Raw genomic sequence first — 24,385 nt, 5'->3', positions numbered from 1 at the left:
AAGTGATATTGACAAAAATAAAACATGTATATATATAGAGAGAATTGGTGCTTTTCAAGGTTGCCATGTGTACTTTAAACTACTGTTTTGTTTGAGTCATAGACCCAAGATGTATAGTGAATAGATCGAAATCCCTTGTCGCTGATTAAATTGTATCAAGAGATTAATAATATTCCGTAAACATGCAGTAAGAATTATATACACCAAAACAAATGCCTCTATAATGGAGCCTGATATAAAAATATCCGATTTTCTTGGTCCATTATTTCGTCTGCGGCCATACCACGTTGAAAGCACCAGTTCCCATCTCCGAACACTGAAGTTAAACAACGTCGGGCCAGCGTAGTACTGGGATGGGAGACCGCCGGGAATTGCTGGTGCTGCAGACTCTTTTTTTTATATAACTATTTTACTACTAATTTTTTTTTTTGCTTCCTAACAAACCCCCATTTTTTTTTTTTCCGAGCACACAAATACATTAGTGTTAAAGAAGCACTTGAAAAATACAAAGCCCGAAGAAAAATATAAAACTATCATTTCAATAAAGAAGTGTACTTTTTTTTAATAACAATGTATGATCAGTTGTTTGTAGACATGACAAAAAAATTATTTATTGAGGGCAAAATTTTTCTTATAAATAAGTAACAGGCCGTTTTTTGTATTTATTGGTATAGAGTGGTCCATTATTTGTGGATGTGTGTTTTTTTTTTTTTCCATCTAGAGATAGTGCTATCATTGTAAATGCGTTCCAAAGCTGATTGTAGTTTTCCCCCCCAGTGATTCTACATTATAACAACATAATGACACCAACAACAATGATATATTATTATTGTTTTTTTTTAAAGACATATTCATTGTTTTATTTTTTTTATTGGCTACTGGCCCCCAAACTTAAATAGTTAAATTTATAGTATTATATGGAAAAGCGTTAGATATTTATACTAGTCTAATCAACTATTTGAAAAAGCCTTGTTTGCTCCTCAATTAATTAAGATAATAACTGCACCTAGTACTTGTATGTGTAATATATATATATGTGAGATAAGAAATGTATGAACAGAATACTAAGCCTAAAATTTTTTTTTTTTTTTAGCAGTAGCTATTACCAATTATTAACATACTCAAATGTTATTATTGGTAGTTTCTTGTACTGTTATCATTCAAACTGCCAAAAAGATTTCAAAAAATTCAACATTTCTATTAATGGTATGCTACTTTCAATTAGTTTAGCTGTCATTTAGTTGGAGAATTAACAATGTTCTACACATTGTAAGCCCCCTGTACATAAAGGTAGTTCTTGTACAAAAAAGTGTGGAATCAACCATTAGTTTACATTTGCTTTAGTTTAGTAAAGTTTTTTTTTAACCAACAAAATTTTTTTAGGTATACAAAGTTAGTATAATTGTACATACAACCCATTGGTTATCTTGAAGGTCTTTACGCCTACTTGTAAAGTAAAATAGTTTTTTTTTTTGAATCAAAAAGGAACAAAAAGGAAGAGGGAAGCCCCCTAGTATGCTGTAATAGGTTAGGGTTACCAATGAATCAACCTATGAAATATATATATAATTAGTTATATATTATATTTTATATAATAATTAGTCACATGTGACAATTTATTACATTTTCATGATTTTCACCAGGAACAAACCTATGGTGGGGTAGATGGTTAACAGGAATCATGTCATTGTTGTTTTAGTTGGGAAAGAGCCTATCACAATGTTCCGAATGTTTATCCTTTGAATTCCCCACTCTAACACAGCAGCATAACCTGTAGGTTGGGTCTTCAAATGAAGGATTGATTGACCTTGACCCGTCTTCAATCATCAATTATAGAGGCAGTAGTAATGGGTGATGTTGGATTTTCCATTGTGGAGAGTTTGATAATGGAAGGCACAGTTTCCAAGTTTGTTATATCACCTGTGGGGGTTTTGATACAAATAAATAAAGTTATAAATCATTTATATACTGAATGGTTCATTCTTGTACTCCCTAGTTTCCTCTCGTGTTTGTTTTGATTCACAATATGGCAAAAACCAAACATGACTTCCACTTCAAAAGATGTGGAAAATGGCACAATGGGACAAAAGTGACCATTATACAATGTACTAAGACTTACCTCAATAAATGATGCCAGATTAGAATTATCTAATACCAATGTTGCTGGTGGTTTTTTACTGTATATATTGATGTTCCTACTGAGCCTCTTGTGGGTCAAAGACCAGCTAATTTATGAACACTCCCTTGATCACATATAGCAGAAATAGTGGCTATTACACTTCAATGGGTAGTAATTTTGAGGTGAACTAGAATATTTTTTTTAATATTAATTTATAATTATGATACTGATCTTTTTTTTACTTTTTTGTGAACTAGATCTAATGAGTAATGACAGCTTTTATTTGTGTAGTTTTTGCAAATTGTAAAGGAATCCACACAGCTATATACATGTAACCCTGTATTAATATTAAATTTGGGTTTTTGAATTATTGTTTATAATTATATATAGCTATTATTTGTGAAAACAATGAGTTTGGTACTAGTGGTACTATTTTGTTAAATATTGGCAAAATACTGGGAAGACTGCATTCCGTTTTCAAAGCATGCTGAACTGTCGTTTTTTTATATAGCATAATTCTCTTTGTGTTTGTCCCAATATCAACAAGTTTTTTGTTTTTTTTTTTTTAAAAAGGCTTAGACTTTGCTTTTTTCATGATGTCTGGATTAGGAGGGTGTGACCCCAAACTCAATTGATGAAGATATTTTAGGAGAGATCCTATAAATACTGTCAGACAGAGATGAGTTAGTGAATGGGGAATTAAATCCTACTACCTACCAGAGTAGATGATCCACAACTACTAGCAATATGGTTACAACATTTCAAGTAGCTCAATGAACCCGCTACTTTTTTATGTTAATGCATGATGCAGCATACATGCCCCCTTTATTGTTGTGTATTTATTATTTTATTAAACTACATAATATAATCATAAGCAAACAACACCATGCACTTTTCTTATGTTATAGAATATAGTAGGTACTTATTGGATCCCACAAAATGAGCTGTCAAAAATCTATGAATACGTTTTAGTTTATTTTTTTTTTAAGCCCACCACTGTTTAGTCAGTAAAGACAAAATCGAATAAGTACATTTGGCAATCGCTGGTGTTTGTTTGTAGAATGAAGGGCAGTTGCAGTAGTAGTACTTTGTAGGCAGTATTACATTGGGAGTTGGTAAAATTAACTCCATCCTATCTAAAATTGCATACTTTGGCCTTTCTCCATACTATCTTCAATTCCATTTTTATTCTAACAGGTAGATTCTCAGGCTTGCACTCAGGGAGCTGTTCGTTTTGATTTTTGGGGTGATGGAAATGTATTGGGAGGGTAATGTCCAAGATATGTATCAATTGGTAGCTGGGGGGGATGGGTGTGTGATATTTTTGGGGGGTACTTTTGGAAGCTCAAGTAGTCCCCCCCCCCCCCCCCCCCCCCTGCCCAAACAGCTTGGATTTTTTACTACAGGTATGATACTCCATGGGGGGGGGAAACTCCCCCAATGTGGGGTATTTTATAGTCCCCTATTATTCATTCCTTTAAGGTGCTGTGTATAGAACTTCATCTTTAGTTGGGTGGGGTAAACTCTCGGTTCCAATGCTATTAGACTATGTATACCTGTTTTGGTAATGAACCTAACTTTTGTGAACTGTTTCTCGATTAAAGATATTGGTGTAACAAATTGTGGATATAACGAAGTTGCTTGCCCTGTGTCCCCCCCCCCTGTCAAAGTAAATCATGAGAAATTATATCAGATTCTCCTAATTTTATAATAGGTGGTGAACATGTACTAACTGGCCAGCATTAGAAAGGATTAGTAATAGTGTTGGTACTCCCCATTGAGAGCTCGAGGTCGTGTTGAAGTTTGTTATGTGTTTATACAGTCAATGGGGAACTGTATGTGATGATTACTGACTCAACTTGATGCTGGTGTGGTTTGCATGCTACAACTGGGGGGTTACTACACTAAATCAGGTGAACGACTTCAGTATTATTCGTGAATGAATTTTTTTCAAGGTTAAATTTTCAAAAGGGGCTGGATCATATTGTTGTGCTTAGTTTGGTCAAGGTACGGTTTTTTCCATTTTGTTTGATGATGTAAGTTGTTTCTGGTACTGAGTCTAGTCTTTTTTAACTGCAACTAAAATGCCATGGAATCCATAACTGTTCCATTTATGAAGATGATGGCCTTATATGCTCTATGGTAGATCAAATTAGTTAGTCTTTATTTTGTAAAACTATTACAGGACAAGTCACTGGTTTCAATGTACTAATGGTGACGTTAAGCTATGGAGACCTGGTGTTGGACCAGAATATTTTGGACTTGCACTTTATTGTGTAAACAATACATGGACTGGTGTGTGGTGATGACTTTGGACATGTTCACACTGCTAGATTAATTTGTCACAACTTGGTTATGTTGGAGCTATGAAGTGAGTTGATATAGTGAGTGTGATTATGACATTTATTCGCAGGTATCTGAGTGAATACTACTGGGGTTATTTTTTTTTTAAAAACTATGGTAATGATCACTTTGCCTGGTCTTGTAATGCCTATCACACTTCATTGCACAATGTTCCTTACTCCTATCATTCAAGCTGTTAATGATTATCATGAGCAATTCGGGAATCAGTTTGATATCCAAAGTCCAAGGTTTACCTTAAACGTTAATTGATAAATCAGACTTCACCAAATTACAGTCAAATTGACTCACAAAATTGCCTTTTGTAACTATTTGGCCTTAAAGCAAAGGTTTAGGCTTCCATGTCATTAGGTTAGCCTTATTGTTTTTTTTTGATGTTTATTTTTTTTTGTTTTTCCTCTTGTTTGTGTTCTTTATGTAACTAATGGAGCTATAAAATAGAGAGTAAAGGGTAATACTTTGAGGGAAGACCTGATATATGTTTTGAAGGAGAAATGGTACCAACTCATGTGGGACTATCTGCAGCTACAGCATCAAACCAATATGACAAAACACTGGGCTTTTGAACACAACTGTATAGAATTAATGAAAGCTTTTTCAAGTATTTTTCTTTGTTTTTAGGCTATTTAGGATATGATGAGAGAGATTGGTAATCAGTGATGTCAGGAGTGGATAAACTACTTAACGTTGTCGCCTCTGATGCTAGCAGTACTCTCTCAATGCAGTGAAGTCAGAAAAGGAAGCAGTAATGGTATGTTAAATATATATTTGCAAAATGGGGAACTGAGTATGGTTTTTAACCGTTTTAGTTAAAGGTATTCAATCAATCTGAAAGTCGTATATCATTTACATAATTTCATTGATGTACTTAAATTTTTAAGATATGTTGAAAAACTCATAAGGAATTTTTATACTACAGACAGAACTGGCCTGTCCTGAAGGTAAAATACAATGGTTGGTGGCGTTTTTGATCACGAAAGGACATGTGGAAGTATGTTCTATGGCATCTGGGATCAGTATGTCAAAATGGCTGGGGATGCTATTGATGCTAATGTGCTCTGTGGTCAACTAGAAATATACTGGAGGTGGTGAGTGCATTTTAAAAAAAATACTCATGTGGTTCAAATCCATGATTTGTTACACATAATATTATGCGTTATTATCATTTTTTAATGCTTATTATGGTATCCAAGACAGTCCACATATATGGAGTGATATGAACTGTTATGGGCTGGGAAAGTAGTGTTTCAGAATGTTCAAAGAATGTATATCCTAGTGGTAGTTGTTCCACAATTACAAAACTGCTAGGTGTGATATGCAAAGATGGTAAGACCACATTATATAGATTTATGTATACTGCATACTATTATAGGATGCAAGGTAATGGTCAATGTGATGTTCAACTCATGTGTGAGAGAGTTAATAATGAAGGCCCACAGTTCAAATTTTGTCATAATAACATGTGGGGGCTTTGATAATCTGATTCTAATTGGGAGATAACAATGATACTAGGGTAGTATGTAGACAATTAGGATATAGCGAACGAGTAGTTATAAATCATTTATACTGAAAGGAAGTTAGTTATAAATCATTATACTGATTGGTTCATTCTTGTACTCCTAGTTTCTCTGCTGTTCTTGATTCACAATATAGCAAAACCAAACATGACTATTCACATCAAGGAGTTGGATGCAGTGGTGACGGGGAAAATGACATCATGCAATGTACTAAGACTTATCTCTCTATAAATGACGGCAGATAGAAGTACTTAATGATACTGTTGTTGGTGTTGACTGTATATATGATGTTCCTACTGATCCACCTTGTATTCAAAGCCAGCTACATATGATTCTCCTGGATCAGAGTGGTGACAGTAGTGGTACTGTTAGACTTCAAGGTAGTGGTCAAAATGATCGAGGTCGACTGGAGTATTGTTATAATGGACAGTGGTCTCCATTTTGTAAATTAGATCTGGTGACAGCTTCTGTAGTTTGTAAACAATTAGGATTCCACACAGTACTCATGTAAGTTCATTAATAATAATGAAGCTAATAATTGTTATGATTATAGGGGCTACTATATATGAGAATAATGAATTTGGTACTGGTTTTTTGAAAAATATAGTTTATTTGACAACACAACATGTATAGGACACTGAGAGTTCAATTACAGATGTACTATTAATAGCAACCTGCCTGTACACGTGGGTGTCTTCTGTCTAATCTTGGACGCATTAGATGCTTTAGTAAGACACAGATACATGTACATAGCATAGAACTAGATTCCATGTTTTTACCTAATAGATCCTGGAGATGTACTAATGGTGATGTAAGATTAGTTGATGGTATTATTGAAAATGAAGGCGAGTAGAGTGAAGTGGTGTGTCAATGAAGTTTGGGGTGCTATATGTGATCAAGAATGGGATAAGACTGATGCTCATGTTGTATGTACAACAACTTGGTCATCCCGAACTAGGTATGGAGGCAAAAAAGTTCCTCATGTCTATATAAATTTCTATATAGAGCCAGTAGTATTTATAAAGATCTGAGTTTGGTGCTGGAGACTATCCTATTGTCTTCACAAGTATGATTGTGGAGGATGGGGAGAAGGATTGAGTATTTGTAACAAGCAAGTCTATCCACAGTCTAGTTGTTCTCGTAACAATATTGCAGGAGTACTCTGGGATATAGTATGTATTAAAAGAAGAGTATCCTATTTTATGACTAATATTTCTATTAGATTGCAATAATGGAGATATCCGTCTAAATGGAAGTCAATGGAAAAATATGAAGGAACAGTTGAATTTGTTATAATAATCTATGGGGACCTGATAGCTGACTCTGGTGGCACCCAAAATGATGCTGAAGTACTGTGTCTACAACTGGGGTACCAAGCAGAGGTATATAAAATAATGGAGTAGTATTATCAGTGGGATAATACATGGTTATAGGTAGTCTTGTTCGAAAATGGCTCAGAGTATGGAAAGCCAAACCTACCAATTCATATAAACAAGTGTAGAGTGCCCTAGGAACATGAAGATAATCTTCTTGACTGTACACTGACAATACTTTCACTTCAATCTGGAAAGGATATACTTTCACAAACTGATGTAGCTGGCGTCAAAATGCTTCACTCCTGACAATGTGTTACTCCATTAATGAGGTGATCAATGTATTAAATGGTGAGGTTCGACTGATTGGAAGTTCAAGCTTGGCAGAGCGGAACATTGGATATAGCTATTCAGGTTATTGGTCACCATTCTGTTATTTGGGAACTAATGAGGCAATAGTTGCTTGTCGACAACTAGGATACTCCAGTTAGGACTGTAGGTTGATGCAATAACCTTTATCACAGCAATATTTATAATTATTATAGTGGCTGTTGTGTTCACTGATGGACGTTCAGTAACAATCCAAATGTCATCAGTATGTTCCAGAATATCTCATGCAGTAACAATCTAGCTGCTACTACTCGTAACTGACTGTGACTGACTAATAGACCAGTGTCAATCTAACTGTGTATATCCTGTTGGACTTCGTTGTTTTGGTATATTCATCTGCTATAATGTATCTGTATCATGAGAATTAACTTTATCACAGAATCAACAAATTGTCAAAATGGAGATGTAACGTCTTGTTGGTGGAGAACTTTGTTACAGAAGGAAGGACTAGAAGTGTGTACTAATGGTATTTGGGGGGGTACTGTCTGCGGTATTGGTTTTAATGATATTGCTGCTTATAATGTCTTGTAAAGAACTTGGACTAGGATTATAGGTAACTTCAAACGAACATAACATAGTTTTAGTTTATAAATAAATCAATCATTTCAGAGCCTGTTTTTATACTAATTCATTTTTGGTGATGGAGACAACCCATTTCATTATCTGAAGTCAATTGTGGGGAGATTGAATCTAGCATGATAGAATGTAGTAGCAAAAAAATATGGTGAATTCACATGTTCAAGAGCTAATCTAGTTGGCATCATCTGCCAAGAAAGTGAGACATAAAAAATAGCTCAAATTATCCATTATATAACACCATATTTACATTGTAGATTGTGAGGATAGTCAAATTCGTTGACTGGTGGTACTAACAGTAACATGGAAGGCAACACAGTAGAAGTTTGTACTACAGTACATGGGGGCTTATAGCTGCTACTAATGGGGACAGACAGGATGATCCAAGTGGTCTGTAAACACAATTGGGGTATGTACAAGGTAATTATAATAACCATGACTCACTATTACTGTAATTTTTTTATTTGATAGGTGGGTGATCCAGTAACTGGATCGTTATGGCAACCTAATAGGACTATTCAATTAAGTAATGTTACGTGTACTGGTAGTGAGTCCATCACTAGATGGTTGTGACAGTACTCTACTGACTCCAGAAGAAGGACGAAACCTCTTTTCTCATGTCAATGTTGCAGGAGTTAATTGTCTATCCAATGTCACTTCAAGTGAACAATCTAAGCAACCATAGATGTTGGAGTTGGAACTATGGGAGCTCTCTCTTTAGCTGTCTCAATTGTAGTTATGAGTGAGGTTAGTACAATACTAAAACATAGCTTTTCAAACAAGGAGTATTATTTTCTTTTATGTCTACCGTAGTTTGGTTGTCTGCATTATCAAACAGAAGATACATAAAAAGAGGGGCACACATTTATTCATGAGTCAGATGTTCAAAAATCTGATCTACAAAGGAACTAGTATTCGTACAACCAATCCTGCATACATAACTAGACCTACTGAGAAAGACATGTGGGACAATGAACAATATGAACCTATGATAATGAAGTAGATAAGGAATCTATCTACGAAAATATATAACAACTTACTTGACATCTTTATAGCTAAACTAAAACTAAAATATAGATATTAATTATGTATTAAATTAATTAATAGAAAGCTGATCGAGCTTTTTACAGATATTATTACATTATATCTTCATAGCAGGATATTATTATATTTAATACACTGAGGTTGCAATTATTTAATTATGTTTGTGTAATTTGTTTGCATATCAGATTACATCTGAATTAAAATATAGTATATACTATGAAATGCTATTACCTTGACCACCTGCTGCACTCACATACCACGTATACAAATAGATTCATTTCATCAGGTGAACACATGCAACATATGCTATTAACTTGGTTTCTCTAAAACAAGTAGGCAATTTCATTAGTGAGTCTAATTTATTTAGCTTTCTTTATAATTATAACAGCTATAATCCATTCTGATGTGCTTCCATTTAGCCAAGAATATGGGCAATTTGGTTTTGATAATGTCAACTACACTTCAAGTAAAACAAAATGTTTTTTACAACAAAACCCTGATTGTATGAATGATATAAAGATGGATTTATGGACCATCTGATCGATAAATGGACATATAAAATAGATGTACATACAAATGGATGAATGGACAAGGGAGTGGATTTACTGATGGATATATGTAAAAGGATAAATAGATGGCCAGTTAATTGAGATGAATGATAGACACATAAAATATAAATAAGAGATATAGTGATAGGTATATTATAATCATTTTGTCAGGATAATAGTGTAGGCTTAAGAAATAATACTACGTTATGATGACTGTATGGACATAGGTCCCAAATTATGAGAGACTTCTTATTTACTGTAAAACAAGAGACTTGGATGGAGTCTTGTGACATAAAGTGGACCTGCCATACTGGTAGAGTGTAAATCAGCTATCCAACATCGGGTGAGTCTCTAAATTAGAATAAAGTCATTACTAAGCAGTACCAGAATAGTATTATTGCCTTCAGAGTATCATTCAACTAATAGGTACTATCCCCACTTCCAGATTCACCTGTTCTTAGCAGTATACACAGTTTGGAATGGATTTATATATATATTGTAAAAAATTATCATTGAGTCTGTGTTTGTTTTATAATTGTGATGAGGGCATTGGTAGAGGCTTTCATTAAAAGAAGGCAATATTGAAGTTGAGGTTTTGATATCAAACTTTATTTAGAACAATTGGAGATGTATAATCATCAGCGTTGGATATGATTGGAGGAAGTTCAGTGGATTATACTTGAACGTCTAACCAAGATAATAAGACAACAGATCTCTAAAGGAGGTGAGTGTGTGATGTGTTATATGTATGCTGTCTTTAATGGTATTTATGTTAGGCAAAAAACAATACAGGCTCTAATTTGACTATAGTTATTTACCACAAACATGAATTATAGTAATCCATGTGTTGATTCAAGTATAAAATTGTGATTGACTGATCATGAATGGAAGATTACAATGATACAATGCCACACATATATATGTTATGAATGTTGAATGTCACATGTTAATACCACCATACCCAGGCCAGTTCTTCATTAAACACTGAAGTTGAGTGATGTGTGGTCATCACTTATAATACTGGGTTATGAGAATGCATGTTTCTTTCTAAAAATTATTTCTTTTGTGATGAGTCCTGTTACTAGGGAAGAAAAAGTTGGATCAAGTTGCTGTTCATTTAGTTCACTTTATGACTGTTGTCGTAAACACTACTGGATAGCATAATATATAATTAATATGGAGTGATGGAAAATTTCCAATTTTTACTTGACACTAATTCACCAATACATGTATTTAGATGTCATTCATTAGACAGGCAGTCATTATTTTGCCTCACTGATTCACAGTAATATTCATTATCTGCATTATAAAGGCAGGAGTAGTCCCTGTGACATTGTTACAATGAATGTCTGTTATGATGATTTGTAACTTGTTCAAATTGAACCATACCAGATGTGTTTCCAATGATTACTAACATGAGTGTCATTGAGATACCATCACAAAACATTCCAATCATTGATATTATTTATTATCATTTTAATAAATACTGTCTTCAATTTATTCCAACTTGTTCACAGATATATAGATAGGAAATATTGTAAAGATAAAAGTTTATGTACAATTACATTGCTCTTCTATCTATCTGTCACATAAGGAAGATTTCCATTAAAGTTATAAGTATACAGTGGATAGACTGACCATTTGACAAAGTTACAAGGAACAGACATGTTAACTTCTGGAATTAATAATAATTTGAAAACATGTGGTCCAACATCGTCTTGGTTGCTTTCTGAGAGTCCTCACCTGTGACGTTCCTGATCTTATAATTAAAAAACAACGTGGATTTATATTTGTCACAGTATGTGATTCTGTCAAGGTATATATCAAAAAGAATTGTGTTAACAATGATAATCAAAAACTTTGCCTCTTAATTTGATTTTAACTCTCATCTTAATATTAAAAGTCATTCCAAAAAATATTTTGAAGTAGTAAAAAAAAAAGAAAAAAAAAATTCGAAGTTGCAGCACCAGCAATTCCCGGGCCGGCGGTCTCCCCATCCCAGTACTATGCTGGCCGACGTTGCTAAACTTCAGTGTTTCAGATGGGAACTGGTGCTTTCAACGTGGTATGGCCGCAGACAAGGATAAACAAAAAGAATAGCTATTTATCAGTGTTATGAAAATTAGCAATAAAATATATTCGAAAAATCTTAAAATTGTATGACCAAATCTATTTACTGATTCCAGTGTTTCTACAATTATACAATGAGGAGAGATAAAAAATACACCAATCTTGCTACAAGGTCATAATGTTTCACATCCTTGTCTTGTAACATAAACCACACTAACATTTGTAGTTGTACGGGTAATACTAATCAATAATAGGAGTATTGCCAGCTGTCTTACTAAAAATTCTGGGTACACCCAAATTTTGAGTGAGGATAAAACCTACATTCTTTAATAATGAGACAGTACCGGATGGCTTTTTGGTATCACTAGAAATAGACTGTAGACTATTATCGTAAGAAGATAAAGAATGAGATATACATTAAAGGAAAAATAAGACATACATGTACTTTATAACCTTTCCTCTACCTGTACATACATTGTTTGTTGTGATCAATGGAGTCAACATTCAATCATTTATCACTATTAGACATGGGATAGACAATCTGGGACATTTTCTGATCAATGACCACTACAAGTATAAGCATATCCTGATCTAGAATTACTAATGTGAAAATTCCAGCATAGTCAATGTTATCAGGTTCTGAAAATCTTAGTGATATTTCTGATCATCAAAAATCAAAGCACACACCTTTGTCATGGAGTGATCCATCAAGAATCATGGAGTACGGTTAAAAAAATTATCATTTAAGCTTTTACCTCTTAGTTTGGTATTTTTAAAGATGCTCTTTATTACTATTTTATTACTTTCATTTTTCAAAAAATTGAACGGAAAAAGTTAATGGTAGAAAAGAAAACAAAAATGAAAGTTGTCTGCAGCACCAGCAAATTCCGGGCGGTCTCCCATCCAGTACTACGATGGCCCGGACGTTGCTTAACTTCAGTGTTCAGATGGGAATGGTGCATTTTGAAAGTGGTATGGCCGGACAAGAACGTTTACCTACGACAAAGAAAAGACAGTATTTATGCCAGTGCTATCGAACCAGGGTTTATATATGATATATATAAATATATATATATAGTATATTATATATAATACATAAAATAATTTACTAGCTGAATAAACTCATCAGGTTTTTTAGGTAGAATACATTCATCCCACTCAATATAATTTTCAAAACTCATGTTAATAGAGAACTCTATGCTATTTATTTATAATTTCACTACTTGTTAATACTTACTTAAACGATTTATTGAGAGTTATAACATTATGTTAGACATGTTATATTTGTCTATAGAAAGGTAAACGGGGACATTAAACATTTGCAAAGGATTGCCTAGAATAAGATTAAATTAAAGCCTATGTTTACATCTATTTTGCTCAAATTTTCTTATAAATAAGTAAACAAGCATTATTTATGACATAGAGTGGTCATTATTTTGTGGAGGTGTATTCCATCTACAGTGGTATCATTGTAGTGTTCCAAATTAAGCTGGTTGCAGTTTTCCAGTTAACCAAAAATGACATGATGTTATATTTGTCACAGTATGTGATTCTGTCAAGGTATATATCAAAGAATGTGTTAACAATGATAATCAAGACTTTGCCTCTCTAGATTGATTTTTTAAAACTAATCTTAATATCAAAAGTCATACAAAAAAGAATATTAAATTATTACAAAAAAAAAGTAAAAAAAAAAAAAGTTCGAAGTCTGCAGCACCAGCAATCCCGGGCGGTCTCCCATCCCAGTACTACGCTGGCCCGACGTTGCTTAACTTCAGTGTTCAGATGGGAACTGGGGCTTTCAATGTGGTATGGCCGGCAGACGATAAGGGACGACAAGCCGACAAGAAAATGGGTATTTTATATCAGTAATCTATTAAAGCCATTTCTTGGTGTAATTTATTTGCCTGTTTGACTTAATATTAGAACCATGTTGATACAATTTAATGCCAAGGATATTCATTCACTATACATCTGTGTCTATGACTCAACAGTAGTTACAGTACATATGCAACTTTGAAAGCATGACTCTCTCTCTTCTCTATAGTAGATCTACATGTTTATTTTTTCAATATCACTTGTGATTTAAAGGTCTCAGTAAGAAACCCTTATGTTTTAAAAAAAAGCATATACTACTGTACTTTTGAAGAAAGAAACATTGGAAGCAGGTTAATAAATATCTATCTCATAGTAGGCTAGTGTTTTTATTAGTACATAATTATTGTTAGTATTATGTAATCTATATAAAGTTTCTTAATATTAAGTAAAACATACAAATAAATTATACACGCAAGAAATGGCTTTAATAGATATGATGACAAAATACCCCGTTTCTTGTCGTTCTGTCGTCTGCGGCCATAACCACGTTGAAAGCACCAGTTCCCATCTGAACAATAATTAAGCTGAAAACGTCGGGCAGCGTAGTACTGGATGGAGGACCGCCCAGGAATTGCTGGTGGCTGCCAGATTTTAACTTTTTTTTTTTATTATTTTATTTTTTTTTTTATATTTTTTGTGTTTTAGTTTCTAGAAGTTTTGAAAATTATTTTTATTTATTTTTTTTTTTTTTTTTTTTAAAGATTTTTATTTTTAGTTTTTTTTTTTTTCAGTTGTTTGGTAGACTTTATTTTTTTTTTTTTTTGATTTTTTTTTTTTTTTTTTTTTTTTTTTTGGTGGGCTCTTATTGTGTTAGAGTGGGCAGTATTTTTTTTTTTTTATTTCCATCTAGATATCAGTGCTATCTTTTAGCGTGCAAGTGTAAAAACAGTACCAGTGATATCTTAGGATACACCAAAAAATAATGCCTGTTCTATGATTGTTGTTAAAGAAATACCGTTTCTTGTAAATTTTCGTTCTGCGGGATTCATACACGTTGAAAGACCAGGTGGTTTTAACACGAAATGAAACTTTATGAAGAACGAACAATCACGTGAATCTCGGTTAGTACTGCGATGGGAAATAACGCAGTGAATATTGTGGCGCCAGGGTTCGACTTTTTTCTGTAAAAAACCATTCTGCATTCGAGCAGTATTCCATCCGTATTAAAGAAGCTCTTGAGATTTTAGTAAGAAATAATACATCATTTCAATAAAGAAGTCCATTTTGTAACAATGTATTCATTGTTGTAGACATGACAAAAAATTATTTATGCCAAACTTTCTTATAAATAAGGTACACAGGCGTTGGGTTAAGTGGTCATACGTTGTGCTGGTGTTCATCTAGAGACAGTGCGATCTGGTAGCGTTTCCATAGCTGATTGCACCCAGTGATCTTATAACACAAAAATTGAATACGTTCAAGACTGATTTGAAGGTATGAAATTTCTGTGGGGGATTTAATTTCGCTCTATTTACCACGAATTTAATTATTTCCCACCACGACAATCACGAAATCTATAACCATACGGCTAAAAGGGTACTTCTTTCTATTTACTGAAGGACTTCTCCGTCATCGTTGGTTTTATTTATTTTATTGGAATACGTAGCCTACTTGGAAACTCACGCTGTAAATAGTTATATTTTATAGCCATTTGCTTCACACCACTTTGTACCAGAACATGTCAAATAAGAGGCAGAGGTAAAAATCTATTGATCCCTCGAAAATTTGTTAACTTGACATCGTTGTTTATTTATATTATTGCTATATGGGGGTCTATGATTATTAATACCCCAGTAGAGGACAGAGGTACATTATTCATCTAAACTTCATTCTTAATTTGAGGGGGGGTTTAGGAGTATTAATCCAGATATGGAGAACATACATGTAATAATAAACTAGTAATAACTACCTCCACAGAATTAATACTACAAAGGCAAGTGAAGACAACATTTCCAAACTAATATGTAGTCATTTAAAGGTCACTCTTATTAAAAAAGAGAAGATTCTATATACCAGTGTAAAAGTTGATTTGTTGTTGAAGCTGATAAATTTCATCATCTCACGGAAGTCACACTACTCCTCTCGTGTTGGAAATGATATATTTCAGATAGCACTATAGAGGATACCTTCCTCAGATCTAGCAGTGATCTCACTAGCTTCCATAAAAATATGAAGGAAAACCAAAACAGATCATACTAATTAGTATACTGTAGTGTATGTCAAGGATAATGTATGAATTAAAAGTTTGTATCACACTGTATTTATCTAACTGTAACTGTTTGATAACTACCACCCAGTATCTTAATTAATGGTAATGCAATAATGGGAGTAACTCATACTGACTGTGTATTCTATGCTCAAGCATTTAGGGTTTACATTTTAGGGTGGGGTCTAATAACAGGAATAAAGGTATAATATAATACTGACCAATGCCATTCCCACAATAGATTTTGACACAAATTCATGTCATAATATGATCATATCCGTGTATCTCAAACTTCACTTAAATTTATAAACTTAGTAATTTCAGGTGGGATAAATAACCTGCTGTCTATCTCTCTCTCTCTCCTCTCTCTCTACCTACATCCATCTTACTCCAATTCTTCTTCTTCTTTCTTTTTTCACAATCTTGACCTGACTATAGCTCCTCTGTGTATATCTACTGTATCTGGAAATTCTTAATGAGTTCCAAGGTACTCTTTGAGAACAAGCCAGTGTAGGCAATTCATATCCCTCTTTGGCTGCAAGAGACAATATTGAAACTTAAATAGAATGAGCTCTTACTAGTACATGTACTAAAACAACATCTCTAGTCTGATTATTATATAAAACAGATCAAAGTTGACGTGTGAATCAGATAATACTGTAAATGATAACAGTTTAATGTAATGCTCAAAACTTCTTATGATCAATTTTTTCTTTTACTTATTTCCCCTCCACCGCAGCTGCAATCAATAAAGATTATACAATGTAAATATTAAGGTACATTCAATGGGATTATAGTATATACAATGTAAATATTATAGTATATACAATGTCACAATGATATGTACTCAACTTACTTGTTGTGCATGCATAGTGTCCCCCCCCATATATTTATATACTTCGGCAGCAGTATAGTCAATAGCTTCAGTTAATGGATTAGCATCTGTGAAAGCAAAAGTATTAGAGAAGGTACACATAGTGTATAACAATAGAACAATAAATTTAAGTTATCTAAGAGGTAAAAGAGATATGTTTAGATACTCACATTCCTTTAGTTTCCATTGCAAAAGTATGTGCTAATCCAATAATATACAGCGGACATCTTGTGAAAATCTCAGCCATAATTCTAAACAGAGGCAAAGAAAAATATTATAGCTTGTTAGGAGATATTAATTGAAATAAAATGTAAACCTATAAACAAATGGTTTCATTGTATGTTAATTATAAACATTTGTGCCAATCGACACAAAGTATGACATGCACAATTAGAGCGTCATTGAAATTTTTTTACCCTTTTAATTGACAATATTGTGTTATTAAAATATAGGAGAGCTTTAAATGAAACAATGTATTGTTATATACTTTGGAAGTCTTGTAATGACATCTAAGACTCCAATATGTAATTTATACAATATAACTTAACCGTCCAGAAACTTTTGTTACAATGATCACAGAAATTTAGCCTTCATTTTTGTACAACTCTCAGCATAGCATCTAAGAATACACCAAAGTGTTCACTGTCTTCTCACTAGAGAGAGAGACACCAAGACGAGAAGAGACAGAAAAGAGAAAGAGAGACAGAGACGCGAGAGACAGAGATGCGAGAGATGACAGAGAAGAGAGAGAACAGAGACAAAAGAGACAGAGAGAGACAGAGACGACAGAGAAGAGAGAGTGCATTGAAACCAATAAACAATCCACAATGTACACTGATATAGATATAACATTATGTACTTACTTACGCATCATTACATCCATTGCTGCAGTAGTTTCCAATGTTAAATACCATAGCTCCACCCACAATTTCATCTTTTTCTGCCTTTCTTTTACCTGCTTTCCATTCTATAGACAAATATAGTACACTTCAGTCTACAATGGTAACAATACGAATTGACATGTGTCTAATACACCCATAATATTAAGTTAACTTACTAATCAAGTTTATATACAGTATAATATACTACAATACATGGTAGCTTACCATATATATATTGCTGGTATACAAATTACATATAATATTTTTTCCCCCCTCATTATACTGTCCCTATATCTACTAATCATGTTATACTATGCAAATAGATTTTCAATGGATTAGTTTAGTGGAGTGTCCAATATGTGAAATTAATTTATTCAAAAATCAAATTTCACACGTTCTTTCATGCTTCATTTCATAAATTTGCACCAGTAAATGGCTAACACAGGCAACATGTACTTGTTCCATGAACTATTGCAAAGGTTTACTGTAATTGATGTAATCACTGTGATTATTGCAATTACTTTGTCTGATTTACAATTACAATGTAATGGGGCCCCACACGATAAATACTCTAATAGTAGGTACTATCATAAACTTAATACTATAACAAGATTTTCCATTATTAGTATTATTAAGCTAGTCATGGTCAATAATAGTATTTCATTATATTATTGTACCTTTTCATCTCCATCTGGACAAGTCAAAAAATGATGAACAACATCCGGATCGTGACAATATAGGATGTCTTGCTATCCTATTGTGCCACATTTGTAACTTCTCACATCTTCTTCGATAACTCCTCACATACCGACCTTCAAATATAGTTATGACAATGATATATTATCAACACAGTTAGCAATCATTAAGTAAGTAAACATGAGTCTTTCATAAACTTGGAATCTCATAATAAGTAACAAGTAAAGTTTATTCTGCCAATTTTGAGGAGGTTCCTCCATATTAGAGAACACACTCTGTCATTAAATATATTTATAATTTTTATTACTTAGCAGTATGAAGTGAACACATTCAAACAGAATTTCATACAATATTTATAGAATCAAACTCATTTCTATGATCAACAACATGTTTGTCTATATATTTTGTTTTGTAAAGTAAGTTAAATTTTCTGGAATTACTACTTCTTAATTGACCACTATTGGGACTCTTGCTTCTTATAGCAAAATTAATACTGAAATATTTAACATAAACAGTATAAGAAATAAAACTATATGAATTTAAGCAACCAAACTTATTTGAAGTAAGTCTTTTTACTTAATGATAAATCCGATAGGAAAGGTCACTGAGGTACTCAAACTTTGTGTGGTAGTATTTGAAATAAGGCATACAGTCTAGCAAGTCAGTTTATGTATTAAAAGATAAAAGTATTATAGCTCACTATAATAACTTCATTATTTAATTATGCAATTCTGATTATAGTAGCCTTTTTCTCATTATTAACAATATACAAGCTAATAATACAATACATTGTTTATTAAGACAAGGAGTGTTTTCCGGAAGTCCGTGGGTGTTTATCAATCCCAGTTATATCTAGTCTACACAATCTATGATTATATAGAACATGCCATTACTACATTGTAAGTGATAGAACATTAATAACTTATTCCTTTTACCATAAATTGCTTGTCAGGAGTGGAGGACACTAAGAAAAGTAAACTTCTCTGCCCATCTATCGTGTACCAGTCATAATGGTTGTATCTTCTTACACAACCTCCTTAGTACTCTAAGATAGAAGATAATAGATATATTTACTAATAATATATACAGTTTACATTACATGTATATGCAAGATTTATAAGGTTTTGATGTACTCAGTGGGGCTGTCCAGGTTGGCCTATTATGACTTTAATATAATGACAAATATGTATATATTACTGTTAATATAATACACATACTAAAGTATCACAATATTCAATAAATGAATATATCTAATACCTCTACATAGTAGAGTAGTAGCAATCAACTGTAACAATTAGTCTGTAAACAACACTTTTGTAACTTTCATAGGAGTGTTAATCAACAACATTACCTACTTGGATTGTTAAATTGATTTATTATACTCTGAGAAGAACCCTTCATTAAAAAAAGGTGTTTTATGCATGCACGAGGTATTTTCCTCTCTTATTATTTTATAATTAGTGTTGAAGTACATTTTAATTTTATTCATTATTTGTTCACGTGCATATCATACAAACAACCACAGTTTCTTTCATGTTTGTGAAGAGGCTATGGAAAATTGACATTAGTAGAGCTGCTTTTCAATTCCAACAAATGAGATACACTCTCCTGATGACCTGTTAGTTAATAATTTTGATCATTAAACTATTAGACGGAAAATCTACTACCTTCTATCAAAACCAATCTGATAGTCAGATGACGAATAATTCTAGGCATTCTTAGTCTTCCTTCTTTTTTTTTCCAGAACCTTGGTGGTTTTATAGCTGTCTTAAATTGTAGAAGACAATACCTAGAGTCCTGGTCATTATTTTAATAATAATAATCGTTATAATAAAATATCTTTTGATTCTTTTTCGTATAATTAAAAACTGTAATTTTTGAATTGAGACGGCTGACTTCTCAAGGCGAAAATTATTATTTGTTAAATCTTCAAACGTGGAAATTGAAGTATGTCAAAGGTATACCATTGAAAATGTATGGAGTCTTTATAGTTTGGCTACTTTCTTGTAGTACTAGAGAGCCAAATTATATATAATATTATAATGCACGTTTGTAAACTGAATTGATTGGTGAAGTCCCGGTGTCGATAGCATGTAAAAAACAAAGTTATTTTATTTGTCTGGGTAGCTTTTTCACAACTCAGACAGAGTATAGTTACCTTTTACAATAGGCAAGTATATGTACTAGCGCGACTAACTAGTATAATGTACTAGTATATGACTCGATGTACTGTGCTATGTATAGTAGATGTAGGTACTAGTATATATACTAGTATCTGTACTAGTGTAATGTACTACTAGATCTGTACTAGTGTATGTACTAGTACTGTACTAGTGTATGTGTTAAGTATTAGACTGTCATTTACTTACTGAAGGAATGACTTGATAAGCAATGAAAGATTTTATTCCTTTGAATTTTACTTTGCTTTTTAGGATACGAACTCTACAGTATATGCATCTGGATTTGGGTTCCCACATAGGGAAACCCTCAGGAGAGGCCTACAAGAAATAGACAGTTACACAATATAAAATCTAACATGTTCCTTTGAACACACACACACGATATACATGTATAACTATTATCATGAGACAGATTTTACATGTAAGATACATGTACAGCAAAACTGAATTCATTTGTAATTACATTTACTAACAAACTGACAGTTAAAAAGATGTAGTCACATTACAACAACTTTAACTAATTTCATTTGGTCTGACCATCTTTCTTGATTGTCACAAGATCCCAAAATAAAATGCTTCAGTACCAGTTTTTTAACAAATGGAGAAAACCTAACAATATACAAATACTATAATATAGTGACACTATTTACATTACATATAATCCACATACTGTATACATGATAGATAGATAGATATAATAATCAGTTATTTTTTTACTAGTGTTCTTGTCACAAAATAGACTTATCAAATTTGTCATGTACATGTATCATAATGAGATTAATGACCTATACATTTGAAAGGTAGTGTCAGTTCTATATAGATCCTCTAAGGTTGATATTATAAAATATAGAACCTAATTGGTTAGTTTGTTTCTATCATTGTTGACAGGTTCATGTGTTATAAACCAGTCAATTTGGGATTTTAAAAACTTTGTTCAATGATTATGTGGTATTTATGAAGTAATAGACAGGTCAATATGATCTCATATCAAGTTATATCAGATATACCACAGTTCATCATTGATCTATATGGATTATATATAAAAGGAAAAAAAAAAAATGTAACTTGGGATTTAATAAGGATTCTATAAAGTACATATACTAGTATGGCCTTCAGGTTATACTTATAGCCCTCGGCTAATATCTTTTACAAATTCCTTCGTTGACAGGTTATATAATGTGTATATAGATCTAACTGTGATATATAACATACATGTACATGTATATGTACATGTGTGCAAGGTTTGTTGTCAAAAGTAAAAAGACATTTAAAAGACTTGATTATTTATCTATTTCAAAGTTTATTGACATTTAAAGACTTGATTATTTATCTATTTCAAAGTTTATTGACAAGAAAAATTTATAAATCAACAACAAAGTTGTTTAAATGTTACTGGTTGTTAATGGAGTTTTTACCTATGTTGAAGAAAGAAATTTTATGGAGTTGCTTAAGACATTTTGTTAATACACAGAAACATATAATCAGTCAATCATGCATTGTCATCAGTGGCTGGGTTTAGTTTTTATTTCACTTCTGACTGTATAATATAACAACACTGACAAACAAATATTAGTGCATGATCAGATGCTCCAATGATAAAGACTATGAGGCAACATTTATATGTCAGGTAGAAAAACACTTCAATTTACAAAATGGTATATATTCCCTAAACATTGTCAAACATCTTCCAGTACACAATATTTGATTGTTATTTACTTGTACAAGTACATATATAATATATAAACATCTTGTATGTGTGTGGTGTGGATATGAAGATAGCTAACCTGTTAATGTTTTCTTTACTGTACCATGTCTTCCAGCAATTGATCCACTCTGTTGTCCTGGTGACATTGGCCGAGACCCACTAGATCCTTGATCATTACCTAGTAACAAAAAGAGCATCTCATTCCTGAGCTCTACTTTAAGGTCTCCTTTGCAAACACTCATTCTTGTATCCTTCTTATCTCTGATACTTATTCTTACCATCTTGTACAGCTCCAGTTTGTTGAGTTTCTCTTTCATCATCAACTTGTCCACTTTCATCCCATTCATCTGCCATTCATCACCTAACCATCTTTGATTGACTCCACCACCCTCACCCTCTATCTAATAATGACCTCATATTACAAATGTTTAATTATATCATAATACATGTAATTATCATAATACATGTACATGTACTGTAGAATGAGCCCGTATAAAGACTGTATAAAAAGTTAAATGTACAATATACAAAGACCACTTCATGACATGTATATATCATATATACTATAATACTATAAATTATCTGTAGTATGATAGAGTGAACCTCTAGTATAAAATGAACACGTTAAATGTAATAGTTTAATTCCAGAATGTTAGGCAAGTTGGCTGTGTAATAAAAAGGGGTGTGGTCTACTAAAAAAAAATATAATACCAGAAGACAGAAAAATGTTTTCACTCTTAATATCAGAAGAGATCTATAATGAACTAATTCTGTCACTCAACATCTACATGTATAATCGCACTTTTATGATAAATGTACATGTATATAATGATGATATACAATACTACATTGTGTATAGTCATATAATATAGTATTATACTATTATTTAATACACTATTGTTTAACAATATAATCATTATATGATAATATAATAAACAATACTTACCTCACAATAAGACTCTGGTACTAATCCAATAAGATCTCCTACTTGTACCTCCCCACCAACCATCTCCTACACTCTAAATAAAGAAAAATAAATCATTGTCAATTCAATGTACAAAAATTCATAATAACAATAAATTAATTTATTATATGACATACTGTATTAAGTATAGTAACACGATCTCCTTCATGAACACTGAGTTCACCAGGACTCTGTATCACCTTCAAAATCATATATAAAAACAGCCTATGAGAGTGAGTGAGAGAGAGAAGGGGGAGAAGGGAGAGAGGGAGGGAGGGAGGGGAGAGAGAGAGAGAGAGGACGAGAGAGAGAGAGAGAGAGAGAGAGAGAGAGAGAGAAGAGAGAGAGAGAGAGCATTACATTATCCTATTATCCTACACATAAACTAACAAGCTACAATTACTCAACTGTTTCCAATTAAACTGGAACTTACTCACTTGTGATCTAATCCATTGTGTACATTACATCATACAAACCATAATAAAAACACAACATCAATAGACCATATATGGTCAAATAAATCATTGTTCAGCACATGAATATAGCACTGAGATCACATGATACATCACATGATCACTAATGTTTACATACATCACTAAGTAAGTTGACTTTGTTTCTATTACCAGTAGGAACAACATTTTTACTATGAATACTACATAACAAAAAACCACTCATACAAACCACACAGCCAGCATATAGATATACCATATACCACCCTCATATTATAACAAGGAGACATTTCCATACTAAAGTACTATATTCACTGTAGTAGTTTAATAGTACCATACCACACTCCCTTATAATGACCTATATTATACATACCATAGCTAAGGTATACATATCAAAGATTTAATATATGATAAAGTCATTGTGTACGCATTAACACTTTAACCACCCACCCCCCCCCCCCCCCCCCCCCCCCCCCACCCACTTTTTAAATAATGCAATTAAAAGACTGCAATATATTCCCTTACAAACCATTGACATTGTTGCTATTTGGTATCATGACAACCCATACTCATGGATATATTTAACATGTTTGATTGAATTCTACAAACTTTTA

The 24,385-nt window shown here is 32.7% G+C and overlaps 2 non-coding genes and 1 pseudogene across 2 annotated transcripts; 1 reads left to right on the top strand and 2 right to left on the bottom strand.

Moving 5' to 3' along the window:
• The first annotated feature begins 269 nt into the window (after positions 1-269).
• Positions 270-389, top strand: LOC121366406. Its single transcript, XR_005957149.1, has one exon. It is a non-coding gene; the product is annotated as a 5S ribosomal RNA (ribosomal RNA).
• Positions 390-11,823: 11,434 nt separating this feature from the next.
• Positions 11,824-11,947, bottom strand: LOC121366408 (annotated as a pseudogene).
• A 1,696-nt stretch (positions 11,948-13,643) lies between these two features.
• On the bottom strand, positions 13,644-13,762 carry LOC121366407. Its single transcript, XR_005957150.1, has one exon. It is a non-coding gene; the product is annotated as a 5S ribosomal RNA (ribosomal RNA).
• Positions 13,763-24,385: the final 10,623 nt, after the last annotated feature.

This window comes from Gigantopelta aegis, unplaced genomic scaffold (genome assembly GCF_016097555.1).
Source record: "Gigantopelta aegis isolate Gae_Host unplaced genomic scaffold, Gae_host_genome ctg5579_pilon_pilon, whole genome shotgun sequence".
NCBI lineage: Eukaryota > Metazoa > Mollusca > Gastropoda > Neomphalida > Peltospiridae > Gigantopelta > Gigantopelta aegis.
The sequence above is the reverse complement of the archived record's forward strand: the minus strand, read 5'-3'. Positions and strand labels throughout refer to the sequence as shown.